We start from the raw sequence: 8,288 nt of genomic DNA, 5'->3' as shown, positions 1-8,288 counted from the left end.
CACAGAATGCAGTCGGGAACTGGTCCTGCCCAACAAGGGTCTCGTTCAATATAAGTCTCCAACAGCCATGGAGGAATAGGTCGGGAACTGTACCTGCCCAACAAGCGTCTTGTTCAATACACATCTCATACAGCCACAGCCACAGAGGAATACGGTTGGGAATTCTACCTGCCTAAAAGGTGGCCTCACACTAGGACTTTTTTTCACCAGCTTCGAGCCGTTGCTGCTGAAAATGGAAAACTGGGAGCTTTTAGCTTTCTGACTGGACGGGTAGCAACCAGCACGAACCGCGAGCGACCGCATAGTGTAAACAAACAACATGGCTGCTGCTGATAGGACGTACTCTCAGACCTTTGGCTTCTCTTCTCCTGAGCCACTCTTGAACCCACGAACGTTTTTGTTACTCTTGTATTTACATACGCTTCCGAGAAATACACCACTACAGCACATCTTGCAACAGTCCCACAATTTCTGGGCGCCATGATGATATCAGCTGATCAGTTTTGTTTACTTTTTCCTATGGCTCCTCAAAACCACGAGGTCCTAGTGTGACAATACAACACCTTTGCTGGTGAGCATCGGCTGGATGCTAGCCAAAACCGCCAGCAAGAAATGACTAAGTGTGATACCAGCTTTACAAAGGTCTCGTTCAATACTCGTCACCTACAGCCACAGATGAATACGGTCGGGAACTGGACCTGCCCAACAAGGGTCTCGTTCAATACATGTCTCCTACAGCCACAGAGGAATAGGCTGGGTACTGGGGCCTACCCAAAGACCATCTCGTTCAATACATGTTTCATAAAGAAACAGATGAATATGGTCAGGAACTGGACCTACCCAAGAAGGGTCTCGTTCAATACACATTTCCTACAGACACTGAGGAATACGGTCATAAACTGGAGCTGCCCAACAAGCATCTCATTCAATACAAACGTCTCTTAGAGCCACGGAGAAATACGGTCGGGAACTGGACCTGCCTAACAAGGGTCTCGTTCAATAAACGTCTTCTACAGTCATAGAGGAATACTGTCGGAAACTGGACCTGCCCAACAAGCGTTTTGTTCAATACATGTCTCCTATAGCTAGAGATGAATATGGTCGGGAGCTGTACCAGCCCAACAAGGGTCTTGCATAATACACGTCTCCTACAGCCACGGAGGAATATGGTTGGGAACTGGACCTTCCCAAGAAGGGTCTCGTTCAATACACATCTCCTACAGCCACAGAGGAATATGGTTGGGAACTGGACCTGCCCAAGAAGGGTCTTGTTCAATACATATCTCCTACAGCCACAGAGGAATATGGTTGGGAACTGGACCTGCCCAACAAGGGTCTCGTTCAATGCACATCTCCTACAGCCACAAAGGAATATGGTTTGGAACTGGACCTGCCCAACAAACGTCTCGTTCAATACACATCTCCTATGGCCATGGAGGAATACTGTTGGGAACTGGACCTGCCCAACAAGCGTCTCATTCATTAAATGTCTCCTACAACCACAGAGGAATATCTGAGAAGAACTGGACCTGCCCAACAAGTGTCTTGTTCAATAAATGTCTCCTACAGCCACGGAATACGGTCGGGAACTTGACCTGCCCAACAAGTCTCATACAGCCACAGAGGAATACGGTCGGGAACTGGACCTGCCTAACAAAGGTTTCGTTCAATACCCGTCTCCTACAGCAACGGAGGAATACGGTCGGGAACTGGACCTACCCAACAAGTGTCTCGTTTAATACACGTCTCCTGCAACCATGGTTGAATATGGTCGGGAACTGAACCTGCCTGACAAGCATCTTGTTGAATACATGTCTGATACAGCCACAGTGTAATACGGTCAGGAAATGGATCTGCCCAACAAGGGTCTCGTTCAATACACGTCTCCTACAGCCATGGGAACAGGACCTACCCAACAAGCGTCTCGTTCAATATATGTCTCCTACAGCCACGGGAACTGGTCTTGCCCAACAAGCATCTCTTTCAATGCAAATCTAAAGCCACCAAAAACCGTTGGGAACACTACATGCCCAACAAGCGTCTCGATCAATACGTCTCCTGCAGCCAAGGAATATGGTTGGGAAGGAACCTACCCAGCAAGGGTCTTGTTCAATAAACGTCTCCTACGGCCATGGAGGAATACTGTTGGGAACAAGACCTGCCCAACAAGCAACTCATTCAATACACATCTCCTACAGCCATAGAGGAATACTGTCTTGAACTGGACCTGCCCAAAAAAGGTCTCGTTCAATACACGTCTCTTCCAGCGACGGAGGAGTAGGGTTGGGAACGAGACCTAGCCAAGAAGCTTCTCGTTCGATACACTTCTCCTAGAGCCACCGAATACGGTCGGGAATACTACCTGCCAAACAAGAGTTTCATTCAATACACTACTCCTACAGCCAAGGGAACTGGTCTTGCCCAATAAGTGTCTTATTTAATGCAAGTCTCATACAGCCACCGAATACGGTGAGGAACACTACCTGCCCAACAAGAGTCTCATTCCATTGACGTCTCCTACAGCAATGCTAACTAGACATGCCCAACAAGCGTCTCGTTCAATACACGTCTCATACAGCCACGGAGGAATATGTTCGGGAAGTGGACCTACCCAACAAAGGTCTCGTTCAATACATTCACGGAGGAATACGGTTGGGAACTGGACCTGCACAACAAGCGTCTCATTCAATACATATCTCATACAGACAAGGAGGAATATAGTTGGGAACTGGACCTGTCCAAGAAGGGTCTCGTCAAGACATGTCTCACACAGACACTGAGGAATACGGTCGTGAACTGGAGCTGCCCAACAAGCATCTCATTCAATACACACATCTCTTACAGACAAGGAGGAATACAGTCAGGAGGTGGACCTGCCCAACAAGGGTCTAGTTCAATACAAATCTGCTACAGCCACAGAGGAACATGGTGTGGAACTGGACCTGCTCAACAAGGGTCTCATTCAATACACATCTCTTACAACTACGGACGGATACGGTCATGAAATGGACCTGCCCAACAAGCTTCTCTTTCAATACACATCAACTACAGCCACGGAGGAATACGGTCAGAAACTGGGCCTGCCCAACAAGGGTCTCGTTCAATACATGTCTCCTACAGTCATGGAGGAATACTGTTGGGTACTGAATGCACAAAGAGCATCTTGTTCAATCCATGTTTCATGAAGACATGGAAGAATACGGTCGGGAACTGGACCTACTCAAGAAGGGTCTCATTCAATACACGTCTCCTACGGCCACAGAGGAATATGTTGGGAACTAGACCTGCCCAACAAGGGTCTCGTTCAATAAACTTCTCTTACAGCCACAGAGGAATATGTATAGTCGGGAACTGGACTTGCCAAACAAGGGTCTCATTCAATACATGTCCTACAGCTCTGGAGGAGTAGGGTCGGGAACTGGACCTTCCCCACAAGGGTCTCATTCAATACAAGTCTCTTACACCAAAGGATAAATACACTCAGTATTCGGTCGGGAAGTGGACATGCCCAACAAGCGGCTCATTCAATAAACATCTACTATAGCCATGGAGGAATATGGTCGAGAACTGGACAAGCCTTACAAAGGTCTTGTTCAATACATGTCTACTACAGCAACGGATGAATACAGTCGGGAACTGGAAATGCCCTACAAGGGTCTCGTTCAATACACATCTCTTATAGCCAAGGAGGAATATAGTCTGGAATTGGACTTGCCTAACAAGCATCACGTTCAATACATGTCTCTCATCTCAAAGCCACAGAGGAATATGTCGGGAACTGGACCAGCCCAACAAGGGTCTCGTTCAATATATGTCTCTTACAGCCATAGAAGAATACAGTTGGGAACTGGACCTACCGAACAAGCATCTTGTTCAATACACAACTCCTACAGCTATGGAGGAATACAGTCGGGAACTGGATCTGCCCAACGAGGGTCTCGTTTAATGCATGTCTATTACAGCCACAGATGGATACGGTCAGAATTTAATGGGGAACTAAATGTGCCCAACAAGCATCTCGTTCAATCCATGTCTCCTACAGCCACGGAGGAATATCCGACGGGAACTAGACCTACCTAACAAGCATCTCGTCCAATACATGTCTGCTACAGCCATGGAGGAATACAGTTGGGAACTGGACCAGCCCAACATGGGGTCTTGTTCAATACATGTCAGCTACAGCAACTGAGGAATACGGTCGGGAATTGGACCTGCCCAACAAGTGTCTCCTTCAATACATGTCTCCTACAGCCACGGAGGAATACAGTCTGGAACTGGACCTGTCCAACAAGTGTCATGTTCAATACACGTCTCCCACATCCATTGAGGAATATGGTCAGGAACTGGACCTGACCAACAATGGTCTCATTAACCCAATAACTGTTTGCTATGGGAAGCAGCTTTGGTGCCCCCCCAGCTGTCAACCAAGAATGCAGGCAGCAAACATTTAGGCTACCCAAACTGTCAGCACAAAGTAAAAAACACAACATGGAAACTGCTCTTCCGGGAATGCTGTTTTGAGTGCAAGGGGGGCTACATTAGCTTATTTTCAGTTTCTGTATCTTATTCCATATAATTTAACTCATATAAGTGTATCAACATACATACGGCAGTTTCCTTTAATCACTGTCACGTATTTGTATATCTGCTCTTTCCAGCCAAATAATAATAATAATAATAATAATAATAATAATAATAATAATAATAATAATAATAATAATAATTTATCACTTGGAAAATAACATTCTCTTAGGACAGACACACGTGCATTGTTTCGTGTAAGGATGTTTATTCGTTGTACATAAAACCCTTTCTTCTTTTGACATTCTAGAATTATAAATAATAGGATATAACAATTGGCCATTCGAATTCTTGTTTTTACTAATCATCAGATTTTTATTTGACAAGCCATAATAATGGTATGCAATCAAGTTGATTCCAAAAGATCTCGCATTTTGTAGCCTGTATAATCCAGCCTTTGGGCAACAGCTAAAGTTAGGTTTGTTGTGAATTCTACATCATCCACGATGCATGTCTGTTTTGTACATAGAAACAAAACTAAATAAAAGTAAATTGTATGGAATTTCTTAAGTGAGAGAGAGCGGTAAGCTCAAGAAGTAATATTACTGATATGAAGAAGTGATTAATCCTGTGGGAATTATATACATTCGCCAATTTAAAAAATATAAATGGGAATCATCTAAGATGAAGCCACATAAACGTTACATCCACTGAACACAAAGTAAAATTATAATCATTCAGCTAAATCTATGATTTATATATTTCATCTACAATAATTATCAATAAAATATAAATAATTACTGATCATTACCTTGGCTATGCCTCTCTCTCTTTCTCTCATATATATAAATATATATAGTGGTACCTTGAGATATGAAAATAATCCGTTCCGAGGCGGCTTTCATATCATGAGCGTTTTGTATCTTGAACCGCATTTTACATGTAAAATGGCTAATCCGTTCCAAGCCCTACAAAAACAACCCAGTAAATTTCATAATAAAGCTAAAATGACCTATATACAATGAAATACTAAAACAATTTGGATCATTCAATAAGAAATACTGTACATACAAACATATGTATGTAGTAAACTGTGGAACCTTACCTTCCGAGTGAGGCTATCTCCGAAAGTGGCGACAGAGGAGGACAAACGTCAGAAAACTTCTTATAGTACGTACACTTAACTTTACGAAACACATTAAAAAATGTCAGGAAACATAACCTAAACTTTACAAAACACATTAACAAAACTGTAACACTTAACTTTACAAACAACTTAAAATTAAATTTTTTTTTTATTTTTTATTTTTATATTTTTTTCCTTTTTTATACTTTAAATTTTTTTTTCTTCTTTTTTAATTTCAATTTCTTCACCACTTTCAACTTTTTGTTTTTTCATAGAATCACTTGGATCTTCTTGTTTGCTTACTCCTACTAAAGGCCTCTTTAAAAAATAACTATCCAAGGAAGATTGCTTCTGCCTGCTTTTGACAATGTTCCTGAAAAAACTCAGGCAAACATCATTGACTGTGCAAGCATACGACCTGTGTAAGCCTTTTCAGGGTGTGTTTTTTCTACAAATGATTGCACCTTACGAAAAGCAGCTAGAGCATCCTTAATTTCTACCTTTGTCATAGGGTCGTCGTCCTCCTCCTCACCGCTGATATAGAACTATTCTTGAACGACGTTATGTTGCATGGCCTCCAACTCCTTCAGGTCATCTGTCGCAAGCTCTTCTTGGTGCTCCTTGAGAAGGTCATTGATGTCGTCCTTGTTGACGACCAGCCCCATGGACTTGCCGAGTGCAACGATTTCGTTAAGATCTGGTTGCGAAACAGTTTCAGGATCGTCAACTGTTCCTGAATCTGCAGCACCAGCTTCGCCCACGTTGAATCCCTCGAAGTCTCAGGCAGATACAGCATCAGGCCAGAGTTTCCTCCACGAAGAATTCAAGGTTCGCCTTAAAACCTCCTGCCAAGCTTGGGCTGGAGGAGAGGGGTGGTGTTAGGCGGAAGATAAAGAACCTTGATGAAGGAATACTCCACTAGGATATCTTCCTCGAGGCCAGGAGTGTGAGCAGGGGCATTGTCCAACAACAGCAGACATTTCAGAGGGAGGCGCTTCTCTTCCAAGAATTTCTTCACTGTCGGGCCGAAACACAGATTTTACCCACTCCGTGAACAAAACTCTCATAACCCAGGCTTTCGCATTAGCCATCCACATCACCGGAAGCTTCTCCTTTGTTGGCCTTGAAGGCTCGAGGAGTCTCCGAATGATACACAAGTAGGGGCTTCACCTTGCAATCCTCACTGGCGTTCAAACAAAGTGCGAGCGTAAGCCTGTCTTTCATAGGCTTATGCCCAGGTAGCTTCTTCTCTTCCTCCATGATGTACGTCCAACGAGGCATTTTTTTTTTTCCAAAAAAGGCCAGTCTCATCACAGTTGAAGACTTGCTGAGAACTGTAGCCTTCCTTGATTGTCATCTCGTCGAACGTCTTAATAAAGGCTTCGGCGGCTTTCGTGTCAGAGTTGGCCGCCTCTGAATGGATGCCAGTCCGTTAACAGAATTTTTTGAACCACCCATGAGAAGAAGCCTTGAGCTCTGGGGTTCTCCTCTGTTGTCTTCAGCCTGGGCAATCAAATCGCTGAAAACAGTGCTGGCCTTGTGGGAGATTGCCGTCTCGGTTATCGTATCGCCAGCAATTTCTTTGTCTTTTATCCAGACAAGAAGAAGCCTTTCCATCTCATCGTCCACGTGGCTCCTCTTGCTAGACAAAATAGTGACGCCCTTGGAAGGTGTAGCTGCTTTGATGGCATCTTTCTGCTTAAGGATGGTGCCTATTGTCAACGGATTTCGGCCGTATTCATTGGCGATCACACTCAATCGCATGCCAGCTTCATACTTTTTAATTATCTCCATCTTTGTCTCCAAATAAAGCATCCTCTTCTTTCCGGGAATTTCAAGTTTCTTGGGACCCATGACTACGTATATACTGTACGTAATTAAGTTATGTAGTACGAATACGTATGAAGTAAAGTTCTCACACAACACGATAAAGTAGTACTACAATGAAATCACTAACGAATTTACGTTAATAAACGAAATCGTCTAGAACGAACGAATTCCGCGTGCTTACGATACCGATGATGCCGCGAAGTGGCTAAAAAAGCACGCCGCTACGTAAAGCACGATGGGAGATGCTGACCATTAGGAGAACAGGATCTTATGGCGGTGACTAGCATCAGGAGCCAATGGGAGAGTGGGAGGATGGTGGCGAGTCTACTAAGTTGGCAGCACGCGAGTATAAAAATTGTTATCAGTGGTCCGGGCGAATCTCGGACTTTACAGCAACAAACTTTTGTATCTTGAACAATTTTCGTATGTAGAGCCAAAAAAAATCTTTGTATTTGCTTTCGTATCTCAAGTGTTTTTGTTAAGTTGAGCCTTTCTTATGTAGAGGTACCACTGTATAAATTTAATATATATATATATATATCTATATATATATATATATATATATATATATATATATATAATACACACACACATCAGAGAGAGAGAGAGAGAGAGAGATTCATACGCAAGGTAATGATCAGTTGTGTTCGTTGTTTTATCTCTCCTTTTCTTCCACCTGCATCGAGTTTGGTGGATGGCGATACCCTATTCAAACATTAGTTAGCGGAATAGGTGTCTCGGATTTTATTACCTAAGTCTTTTTGACTGATTCCAGTTCCCAGTTTTCATCGGGCAATGGCGGATTTAGTTA

Source organism: Macrobrachium nipponense, chromosome 1 (assembly GCF_015104395.2).
Source record: "Macrobrachium nipponense isolate FS-2020 chromosome 1, ASM1510439v2, whole genome shotgun sequence".
Taxonomy (NCBI): domain Eukaryota; kingdom Metazoa; phylum Arthropoda; class Malacostraca; order Decapoda; family Palaemonidae; genus Macrobrachium; species Macrobrachium nipponense.
The sequence above is the reverse complement of the archived record's forward strand: the minus strand, read 5'-3'. Positions refer to the sequence as shown.